Source organism: Podarcis vaucheri, assembly GCF_965113315.1.
Source record: "Podarcis vaucheri genome assembly, chromosome: 1".
Taxonomy (NCBI): Eukaryota; Metazoa; Chordata; class Lepidosauria; order Squamata; family Lacertidae; genus Podarcis; species Podarcis vaucheri.
The window spans coordinates 73835941-73848326 of record NC_138759.1 but is presented as its reverse complement, the minus strand read 5'-3'; the positions used below and the strand labels follow the sequence as shown (position 1 = coordinate 73848326).

General features: G+C 40.0%; 1 protein-coding gene across 12 annotated transcripts in view; it reads left to right on the top strand.

Annotated features, from left to right (window-relative positions):
* The window catches only part of SOX6 (SRY-box transcription factor 6), a 460580-nt gene that overhangs the window by 78105 nt on the left and 370089 nt on the right, over window positions 1-12386 (top strand). For 11 of the 12 annotated variants that reach the window (XM_082193371.1, XM_082193374.1, XM_082193373.1 and 8 more), the window contains one exon: window positions 3845-3915. The exons of the other annotated variant lie outside the window; for it this stretch is intronic. The gene's annotated coding sequence lies outside the window, so the exon portion shown is untranslated. The remainder of the gene's footprint in view (window positions 1-3844; window positions 3916-12386) is intronic. 12 annotated transcript variants of the gene reach the window in all.

Sequence of the window (12386 nt, the reverse complement as noted above, 5' to 3'; positions counted from 1 at the left end):
GTCTTCTCACTTAGGCATATTTTTGCCCTAAGCATCAAGACTTTCAGATGCAAATCTTTCCAGTGCTGTTCTTTTGCTGGCCTGTAGTTCTCCTCCTCTTAAAAAAGAAAGAAAGAGGAAGTCTATAATAAAAATACATTTAGCAGAGCATAGAGACTGTGTTGAGTCTCTCTCTCTCTGTGTATTTAACCTTCATGCTTAATTGTGTAACCCATTATATAGTGTTGATGCTTTGTTCCTAAATTCACTACATGAGGTGCTGTGCATTAAAGTGTATTTATACTTTTTCGGATTAATTAGCTGTGACCTTACGAACTGCTGTCCTTGTTTAATTGGTGTCTCCAAAGCACAGTAATGGCATAAATCATCTGATAATGAGATTCAGAGCTGGTTGCAGACATATATAATAGCATCACATTGATAATAGCAAATGAGATTTGTTGATTCTACATTGGGTTATAGCTAGGGTTGCTACCTCTTTTGGGAGGGGCTTGCTCCCGTGCCTTTAATAGCAGCTCAGAAATTAAGAAGGTAATACCTTGACTCTTTACTTATATCAGTTCCCAGAAAAGCTACATTTGTTGAATTTGTGTCACATGTAGCTCTAAAAGCAGGATTGGAGGGGAGGCTGGAATGCCAATTCTTACTGTAGCAGAGATTATGCACCAAGAAGTAGAAGTTTTGTATGGTGGGGACTTGGCTGAAATGTATGAGGGTGCTGAAGTACGAAGCCGCTGCATTCAAATGTAAGAAAGCAATGGCAAATGTCAGGGTGACATGATTCTTCCCCCTACTCCTACTGCAGTTTCCTAAAGCACTTTGAGTTTCTTGACAAGCCACAGTTTGCTGCTGCATGCAAACGTACTATGCTATGTTATGCTCAGACCACAGTTTGTCACATTTGATTGTGAAGAGTGAAGGAAAAGCAGGAGGAGGGAATAGCTCACCACAGCTCATTCAAACAGTGCCAAGCTATTGTTTGGGATTATATTTCAGTTAGAGCAACCAGTGTGGTGTTACAGCAGAAGCACACTCCAGAAACCCACATTGCTGCTGATTACCAGGGCAGGTGCAGGAGAGTGGGGCGTTCAGAGTTGTGTGGACACACCAGTGGGGCCCAATTTGGCACTCCTGCTGGTGTGCCCATTCAGGCTCAACCTTGCCACCACTCTCCTCTGCCTATACCCCATCCATTCAAGTGGGAACAATTCAGTATCCTCCATGGCACCATCCCACTGCGTTGGTTGCTCCTGCAATTTGAGTGCAGTCAATAGTTCACTTTAAGAAAGGGGGAAATCTTCACATGCTGGATAATTGTATATTTTGGGGTAAGTTAGGATACAGGTATGGAGGGGCACATGATACCTGCTTATTTAGAAATGACTTCTAAAGTTTCAAACTGGCAGATACATTACAGGATGCATGGTAATTAAATGCTGCAACGCCATTCCTTTTCCTGTACTCTCAGTACCTGACTATGCATGCCTATTTACACCACAGGGTCATACCATCCAACATCCTGCTGTGACACAGGCTTGCAGCTCCTTCCCCAAGCCCAGGAAGCGTTTGCCCAGCTTAGGGAAGGAGGTGTGATGCTCCGAGATCTCTCCTTCCTCCTTTGTTCCCAAAAGATGGCAATACTGCATAATGTTGCATACAGCTGGAAAAAACCCCACTGGCCCTCAGGTTGCAAAGTGGTTTTCCATCCCTATTTTTAAGATTTAGTTAACGTGAAGAAATTACAGAAACTTATGGCATGTTTGTATATTTTTTTTAACGCATGGGGACTGTATATGTGGAAGCAGGGAAGCAGCCAGGTCGGAATGGCTTTAGGTTTCAGAGCAGTATCAGGTTGCTTAAAAACATGCAAAAAATTTATGGTACATCCCCTCCCCAAGATAGTTATTTGCAGGCCAGCTGCAAAAACTCCCAACCACTAGCTATCAAACTATTCTGCCCAGCCCCAACCGAACAGGTGAGGTATGTCTGGTCTCTATTAGCCACCCGCCATGAACTCTCATTTAAGCAAGCCTTAGTGGCTGATGTTTCCATTTATGAGTGTATTTCAATGATACGTATACCATAGATTCTTAGATAAATGAACCCAAAAGATGGATAGCTCAGTTGGTTATAGCATGGTGCTGATAATGTCAAGGTTGCAAGTTCAATCCCCGTAAGAGACAGCTGCATATTCCTGCTTTGCAGGGAGTTGGACTAGATAATTCTCAGGGTCCCTTCTAACTCTGAGATAAAGCTTCTACGTGAGGTAACAGATCAGCCAATTGCTGCCTTATAATCAGTCTCATGATTTCAGCAACTCTAACAGGGATGGGGTATCATGGCCCTTCCAGATGTTGTTGGCTACCCAATTCCCTCCACCCCTGGCCATTGGCAATGCTCTCTGGGGCTTCTGGGAGTTGTAGTTCAGCAGTAGCTCGAAGGCCCAGGTTCCCCTACTGCTATATTCTGCTTATCTGATGAAGTTGCTTCCAATGTTTCAGTAATATAATACTAGGGAAAGGGCTAAAGCTCAGTGGTAGAGCATTTGTTTTGCATACAGGAAGCCCCTGGTTCATTCCCTGTCACCTCCAGGTATAGCCAGGAAAGATTCCCTGCTGCCAGTCAGTGCTAACAATACTGGACTAAATGGACCAAAGGTTTGACTCAATACAAGGAAGCTTTGTATGTTTCCCCTGATAAAAAAAGTGGGAAAGTATTTTAAAACATTTCCACAATGTGTAGTGTCTCAGAGTCAGATTGACAGGTGAAAGACCACAAAAGGGCCTTTCAAAAGTAATATAATTTTGAAGTTGTGAAAGCTTTTGCGCACAAAGCCTTTGCAACTGCAATTTTGAGGTTTACCAGGCTCCTGGAAACGAATGCATTTTTTTACTTGCAGTTCCATCTTTCAAAATTATCAGTTGTGAACAATTCAGTGGGAGTAGTACAGGATTTCGATCCAAGCTTAGGGCTTTTGTATTCATGTCTATTTTCAGGGCAGCGTTACTGGTATCCATGCCCATGTTCTGGAAAGAAAATAAGGGCTTTGCAACAAAGTGCCTTTTGTTTTCCCGAGAACTAAAACAGCTGCATACAGACCAAACAATAAAAATAAACTCCTGCCGAACTACCTTCTAACACACGGGGGTTCTGGAGAGAGGAAACCAGGGATATTTAGAGGTATAAAGTGACTCATTGTGCTAGCAAAAGAATGTTATAAGGCAAGCCTGTGGCTTGGAGTTGCATCTGTTACCTTTCTGGTCAGTACTGACGGGCATTTAGGAAGGGAAGCAGGGGGCGGGGGCTTAAATTGAATAATGCCTAATACTGACTGCATTGTACTAGACTAACTTGCAGCCCAGTCCACAAGATACATAGACCAAAGAACTTGGATTCAGTCCCAAAGGCATTCACTATTGAATTTTAACCTATAGAGACTGAAAGCAGCGTTTCTGTACTTTTTGGTCATTTGCATTGCATTCAACATTGAAAAAACACATTTAAATGTTTTCTATTAACGTATGTTGGCATGCATAACAAAAAGCAATTTATCTTTTTTTAAAAAAAGTGTGTGTGTGTGTTACAGTCTTGTCTCATGTTTGCCTTTCTGACAGTTTATAGATGCCAGCAATGGATAAGGTTGCTATGTGAAATGGAAAACAATGAAATATGTATTTCTCTTGGTATTCACAGTCTGAAAAGCACATCTGTGTAAAGCGTTCATCTTAAATGGGTGGAAAGGATTCCCCCCCCCCCAATAAATGAATCAAAATGTCTCTTAAATTTAGAGGAATACAAAAAATGGCCGTTTTGCTTACACTTTTCTTCCTCTTGTGTCTTTTAGGTCAGTTTCATGAATTCAAAAGAAACTTACCAGTGATTTCTGGGTGCCTGGGCTGGTTTTCTTGTGTATTTGTAAGTACTGATACGTTTTATGACTACTTTGTACCTTACAGGAGGTCCCCCCCCCCCCAATCTTTATGTGCTTTATTTGTAAAAAAAATAAATAGAAATTAGGTGTTGATGTTCATATTTTGATTAAACAGCTGTGTTTTTCAGCACAAAATGGCTGCTATGGGCAGCAAAAGAAAGGGGTACTAGTGAGTGCCATTGCAAAAAACACAGTGTATTTATAGATATATATTAAAAGGTTACATGCTGATTTTCCGTAGATTTTAGTGTACAACACACATACATGGTTGAAATAAATAGCCTAAAACTATGGGTGCAATCATACTTGGTCCATGCATGGAACATGCCGTGGAGACCTTTTCTCCCTGCCCCCCATGGCATCTTCATGCCTAACCACTGCTGCTTTCTTCACACGCTACATTGCAACCAGACTATTAACTTCAAATTGGGCCCTTCTGTGTCTCGTACGGAAGCACTCAGCTACTGACTCCTCTTCAGGATCTGCATGCTGTGCTGCTCCACCTTTTGCTGAGGGTAGCCTATATCACAGTTATACTGATGCCTCATTGAGAGGTAAGGACTCATTGTCTGCCTCAGCTGCCTAGCAGCAATGTAATAATTAGATGAGCGAAATAGTCCAGGTGCTCAAGCTAAATAAGAGAGTTAGGATTTGATGGAGGTACTTTTAAATTGGTATGTCTGCATTCTGCATAAAGCAGAGATGGGGGAATGTTTGGCCCTCCAGATGTTGTTGGATTACAACTCCCATTGTCCCGGTTTATTGTCCACATTGACTGATGAGGGTTGAAGTTCAACAAACCCACAGCCAGATGATACCCTTCTCATGAATGTTCTTTACTTACCCTGTTCACAACATGGAATAATTAAGACTGCAATCCTCTGAACATTTCCTTGAGAGTAAGCCCTTTTGAATTCAGACTGCGCAGCATATTTAGAATGTAGAATTCAAATGAAAATCCCATTTTGAAACATGGATCTACATACAGTAGTGAATATTTCCATTCTCTCTTATAATTGGTGTTTGTGTAATTGGGGTGTGTGTGTGAGCAAAACATTTACATGGACACTAGAATTTTCAAAGGGTGCTTCCAGATGGGAAGACAGGTTGTCCAGATACTGAAATTGGGTTGTTGGCAACATTTCCTTTAAATTTATCGGAATTCCCCCCCCCCAAAAAAAGAGTAAATCCAGATTAAATTAGGGGTGGAATATGGGATAGCATTTTGATTCCAACAACCTTGTGTGGATGCTGCAAAAATGACATGCAGGTGGAGCACTCACCTGTCTGGAAGCACCCGAAGTATGAATGCACAGGTTTATATATTAATAACCTGTGGTGTAAAACATTGAATTTGTTCTCAGTTGAAAGAATTGTGAGTATGTTTGTGTGTGTGTTTAATCACATTTGCTTAACCTGGAATGGAAAAACAAACGAGTCCTGAACACTGACCCCTCAAAAAAGGCAAGCTGACTGAGGAAGAAATGTTGACCTATGAAATATCAACCCTGCATTTTTCTACTTGTGGGTTTCATTCTGGTTTTGGTCAAATGAGAAGACATATGTGATCAAGCAAACAGCTTTCAGGTTACAGCGAGCAGGCTGTGTGGTTCATATATCGAATAATGAAGCATTATATGAAACAAGACTGATATTTAGTCTGTGCAAAGTTAACAGCAAAAGTCTAATTGACTTAGGATTTTATCCAAGTGAATTTCTTTAAAACAGCTGAGACCAGAATTTGATGTGTGTCTACTTGGAAGTAAGTCCCCCATATTCAGTTGGGCTTCACTCCAAGTATGCTTTAGGATGGCGGCCTAAGACATATTGATAGGGTCATGAAACAAATCTGACATTGCAGCTGATAATCCTTGCTTTGTCATTGAAAGGGTTTATGGTACTGTTTAGGAATTATTTATCAGAAAAAGTCTGCAATGGATTCTGGGCTGATTCACACATGCTTTGCATTACTTGATCTGTCATTCCTTGATTGCTCTAACATTCAGTTGCAAATCCACTTAACTGGAAAGCATTGTCTTAAGTTCTATGAGACAGTATGGAAGTTCTAGAAGTGGCTTAGTCATGCTGGCCACATGACCTGGAAGATGTACACCGGCTCCCTCGGCCAATAAAGCGAGATGAGCACCGCAACCCCAGAGTCGGCCACGACTGGACCTAATGGTCAGGAGTCCCTTTACCCCTACCTTGTCGTTCATGCATACATGTCATCATGAGATTCTGCAGTTGTTAAGGGGTGAATATTGCGCTTGTGAACCAACCTCCACACAATATATTATATGTTGCCTTATTCGGGCATTCATCATCTTCAAGGTTAAATCAACACAAGAGAGAGGAAAGCAGGAATGAGTGGGCTAGCTTTGTGCTTATCCCATTGTTGTCACCTTCCACAACTTGTAGATTTTGATTTTCCAGGGACCCCTTCATGTTTTCACGGGTGTATTCTGTAACATGAAATTCATGGAACAATAGTGCATTTGTGGAGGAATTATAATGAATCACTCACACACCTATCCAATGTATTAGTTGTTCTGTGATGCTTTCCCAATGCTACCACATTATTGCTATCTTGAGGGACACTCTTGCGCTATAGTACAACAAAGAAGCAAAAAAGTGGCAAGATTTCAGCAGGAAGTTATGGGATGTTCACTGATTGGAAGTGAAGCAGTATGGCCATTGCAAAATAAGATGAACTCTTGAATGGGGCTTGTATCACACAAATAAGTAACAAGAAACTGTTCCTCCCAGTGAGTTTACAGAGCCAGTGTGATGCAGTTGTTAAGACTAGGATCAAGGTTAAAGGTAAAGGGACCCCTGACCATTAGGTCCAGTCGTGACCGACTCTGGGATTGTGGTGCTCATCTCGCTTTATTGGCCGAGGGAGCCGGCGTACATCTTCTGGGTCATGTGGCCAGCATGACTAAGCCGCTTCTGGCGAACCAGAGCAGTGCATGGAAATGCCATTTACCTTCCCGCCGGAGCGGTACCTATTTATCTACTTGCACTTTCACATGCTTTCGAACTGCTATGTTGGCAGGAGCAGGGACCGAGCAATGGGAGCTCACCCCGTCGTGGGGATTCGAACTGCCAACCTTCTGATTGGCAAGTCCTAGGCTCTGTGGTTTAACCCACAGCGCCACCCGCATCCCTAGGATCAAGGTTACCCAGTTTCAAATCCCCACTCAACCACAAAGATCACAAGGTGAGCTTAGGCTGAGAAATAGTGACTGCTGCTTCTAACTTGCAAATTGTGCTGCAATTTGTCTGGTCTTTCGCTTCATAGTGTGTGTTTCTTATCTCTGCTTGTTTTTGCTGAGTTGTTTTGTATCCTATCTTTAGAGGCATGGTGTTGGGCAAATACAAATTTTATTCAAAAGGTACATTTATTGAATGAAGGAGAACTTCTGGAATACTAATAAATCAAGAGTGAGATAAATTGGTGTGGGGTTTTTTTTTGTATTTTGCAATTACACCATGTTTTATAATCTTTTTGCAATTACATAGTATGTATGTTTTTTAATGGTCTAAAAATGAAAGAAGAAGTTTGGTCACAGAAATGTCAAATTAGGGGAAACTGGTGGAAAGTATTTTTCAAGATAACATAGCCATGCATTTAGAAGAAAGAGCCTTGTTGAAGAGAGCCAGCATGGCTTCTGCAAGGGCTAGTCCTGATGCATGAACCAGTTATTTGAGGGTGTCATCAAGCATATAGAAAGAGGTGATCTGGTTGATATAGCATACTTGGACTTTCAAAAACTTTGGATAACATGCAGTAACCAAATAATTGGTTAAGTAGCAGGAATAAATGGTCAGTCTCCAAATGGAGAAAGGGTTGTCCCCCAAGGTTTGGTATTGGGACCTGTGCTTTTTAACTTGTTCATAAACAAGCAGTGAGGTGGCAAAGTTTGCTGACAGTACTAAATTGCTCAGGGTTGTTAACAATATATTTTAAAGAGCTCCAAAGGGACCAAAAGGAGTGAATGGGCAGGCCACTCCACTCCCTAATCTTGTGGTCTGGGCCTGTTGGCTGCATTCAGCCCCATGCCTCAAGGATGGCCCTGTTCATCCTTGGAAAGGAAAGTGACTGATTCATATACCTTTGTGAGTGAGTCTTTTTTAAAAAATAGTCTTATTATTATTATTTAACCTCTGCTGTGGTATAACTTTATACTTTGGCATGATTTTAGAGGAATTCCTGTTAAGGCAAATAAATGGTACAGAATGGACATCTTAAAATCTTTGGTAGTGCAAATCAAGATTTCAGAAAGCTAGGCCAGGAATACATTTGATCAGGGGTCAGCAAACCTTTTCAGCAGGGGCCGGTCCACTGTCCCTCAGACCTTATGGGGGGCTGGACTATATTTTGAAAAAAATATGAACAAATTCCTGTGCCCCACAAAAAACCCAGAGATGCATTTTAAATAAAAGCACACATTCTACTCATGTAAAAACACCAGGCAGGCCCCACAAATAACCCAGAAATGCATTTTAAATAAAAGGACACATTCTACTCATGTACAAACACACTGATTCCCGGACTGTCCGCAGGCTGGATTTAAAAGGTGATTGGGCCGGATCCAGCCCTGGGCCTTAGATTGCCTACCCACGCATTTGATTGTATTTTATGAATTTAATAATTATATACTACTTTCTGTAGGGTAGCCCTTGAATGGAATCTTATTGAGTGAAATTTACTGAACAGGTCAAGATGGTAGATTGTCTAATTCTCCCCCTTTCCCTCTTTGGAGTGTGCATGTAAGTATGTGTGCGCGTGTACACACCCCTCCCAATATTTCAAGGGTGGATTGATTCATCTCCAGATATAAAAACAAAATCACTTAGCGCAAGCCATTCATTCATCATAGAAGATGGTGCAGTAAAAGGTTAACTGCTCAGTGGATGGATGAGATCTACTATAAATAACTGTGCTGTTTAGAGGCCTGGCGATATAAGTTTACGGCAGGTAAAAGAGAGCTTTTACCCACTTAGCACAATGTTTGATAAAGATAGTACTATAAAAACATCTGTGTGTCTGATTGGAAAGAAAATGCAGTTCTTAATGAAACATGTAAAGTACGTGCAATGTGAGAACAGATGAAAAGGTTGATTTTATATTTTTTTTAAAAAAGAACAACTTAAATTTAAATCCATGTTACAACAGTACCTGACTATTTCAAACAGGCTGCTGACTTCCCTCTTAAAAAATTTAAAACCATGAAGGCAAATTCCAGAACTGTTGTTATGTTTAGCTAAAGTTCTACTCACAGGCTACGTTAATTCCACATATGCCAATGGGATTTAAGTAGCCTTTGCCCAGGGTTGCTGTTTTAGGCCACAATCCTGCATGCATAGAACAGTTTATGAGCTGTTTCTCATAGAGGTCCAGTGGAACCCTCTTGTCTTACACTGCTCTCCTTCTGTTCTTACACTACTTTCCTTCTGCAACGTGACATGACTGCAACCCCTAGCCATCCCATGCTTAACATTAGCACACCAAGCATTCTGCTGTTTCTCAGGTTCCTCTATTTTTGCTTCTGCTTCGACTACTCCAGGGGGATGGCTGTAAGGGCCTCAACTCCAAGGGAATCACCTGTCAAAGGACTCAGTGTACCTGGCACAGATATGGTATGTCAGGTGGTGGAAGAAACAGTAGTAATGAGTCCTACAAAAAGCCACTCCACACTCTATTTATGAATGCAGAGAGTTGTGTTTACCTATTGTAGGTAAAGAAGACAGGAAAGTCAAAGTGGAGCGAGTTGTTTTTGGTATGAACATCAGTGGGGAGCAACATACTTTATCAGCTGCAACTGTTCTCTTACTCTGTTTTAATAAGTTGTGTTACTAAGTTGCTATTATTTAAGCCTTGGTGCTCCCTGTTTTACCCCATTGCTCCCTGTTGCTCTTCTGAAATGGGCTGGCTCAGGATACAGAAGTAAAGTGCGCAGAAGACAAAGTAGGAATATAACGCAATGGCTGGGGAGAGAGCCTTCTCTATGGTGGTGTCCCACCTGTGGTTTTTCTGGTGCCTACATTGTTAACTTTTTGCTGGTGAGCGGAGTAGGCCACTTTAAACCCTAGTTTTATTCTGCTTTGACCAACTGTTTAAATTTTGTTTGTTATACTAGTATATTTATATTGTATTTGTATTGTAGATTACCGCATTCTTAAATTTATTTTTTCATTGTTTGAAAGCCGCTCTGGCATACTTTGTTTAAAAGGTGCAGTAAAAACACCTAACTGTACAGAATTCCCATGTATACACAGTAGCAGATTGTGCAGAAACCTGCCCTTTCAGATGTACACAAGCTTTGTCTCTGGAGCTTAAAAGAAGAGTGATTTATCAGTTTTTTTACTTTCATTAGCAGGTTTTGATCAGCTTCATGTGGACATGAACCTTTATAGTCAGTTTTGTTTTCTTAGTTAGTTAGTTAGTTAGTCTGTTAGTTAGAGAAACTTGCTCTATTTCTTTGTTATGCTGTACGTAGTTCTTACAGTAAGACTAAATCAAGGGTTTGCCTCCTCCCCTAGTTTAGCTTGTATTTTTTGATCATCCCCACTTTCACCCCAATCCGTTGGAATTTTAAATTTTTTTTTGGGGGGGGAGCTTGAAAAACAAACAAAGATACTGCAATTCAGAGAATTATATGCCAAACTATGGAATATGGCAGGTTTGAACTGATTTGATTTGGGTCATTTGGGTTGGCTATGGAATGTGTGCAAATCTGAAAACGGTTCAAAATATTTTGGAATGACAAGCAATCTTCAGTGAGTGGCAATCCCTTTTTTCCTACATTATGAATTTCTTAAAATAAATAAATTGCTTTTGGTAATTCAAGTACATCCAATGTAGGTGTAGACATTTGAATTATAAATGGTTTCTTGGTAAAATATCAGACTGTAAATCTTTATCTTATATTTGGTAGGGTAAATAAAAAATTAGGGAAAATGAAATAATGTGATGGTTCTTTTACACAATAGAGTTATGTAAATTGTTACATCTCTTTTTAGTTCTTTTTGCTTGTCTTTGTAATTTTGTTATAATTAGTTATTCTTTTAGTGATGAAGTGGTGCATTGGCTTGTACCCACACGTTTTCTCTAATTTTATTTATAACAAAAAGAACAAAAATTGTAGTTTCTTTTTAATGTTTAATACTTTTTCAGCTTAAAACAAGATAGGGGAGAATATAATAAATACATATATACAGACATTATATCATTACATAATGCAAACAAGATGTAACAAACATGTTAACATGTTACAAGAATAAACTAAGGAAACAAAAAAAAAATAGTGTATTTATATAGCCCACTGGTATATACAGATGCTCATAGTTTTTCTCTTCTAAATTTTGTTGACTTGCAACTTCAAAGTTAGCCTGAAATACATTTCAAATCCCATATTACTTAACATGGATGGTTCTTTGGGTAGCTATGTAAAGATACAAGTGCACACAATTTACTTTTAGGGAATCTACTTTACTTTATTCAGAATGGCCATATCCCATGATTTTACAACATATTCTATGATCAATACTTTATGTAAACAATTCGAGCTGCCACACTCATATAAAATAGGCCATCTATTATCTAAAATGCATACCTGACTTGGATACCTTAAGGATGCCTTCTATCATATCAACCTGCATGGGAATTCAGAGCCTTTCTCGAGAGTTGCAAAACTGAAGGGGGTGCCAAAAAGGGAGAGGACTTTTTCATGAGTGCTTCCAAGATTTTGGAATTCCCTCTCCAGGGAAATTTGTCTGGCACCTACAGTGTTCTTTTTTAGGTGCCAGGTTAAAAGTGTGTGTGTGTGTAATCAGCCAATTTAATTGAAATGATATTTTAGATCTAAGGGGAAAGCAGTGTATTTTAAACACTGGAGCTGAATTAATCCAGTCCGCTGAATTTGGAATGTGTGAAGGTTTGTGTTTTATAGGCTCTAGTTATTGTTTCTCATTAAGAATTGTGTTTATTGCTGCTACAATTTATTTCCAAAATCTCATCACTTGTTTACCATGCTAGCAATGGTGATAAAAATCTCTTTGCTGTTTGTCATGTTTCCAGCTATTTTCAGAACAATCCTGCTGCATCTTTGAAGCTTTTACTAGAGTCATATACTGTATCATCAAAAGTGGCTTCTTGACTTTTTCAAGTCTCTTAAACTGAGTAACCCTATTTTATACAGTTTGTCTTCCCACCTGCCTTTGCCTTATGTTCAATATTCACTGTTGGATAGGGCACTATTAAAGTTAATTGCAAAATTTTGTGTCCTCTGTACCTAACAGTATGGATGCACTTGGCTACCATTGAAGAAGTTAAACCCAGTCCCCCCCTCTATATTCTAGAGTGAGATTGTTCCAAAAAGAAGCCATTTATAGTATCAGTAAGCTGCTTCTCCAAACCATGTACAGATGTGTCATTCAGCCAGTTAATATC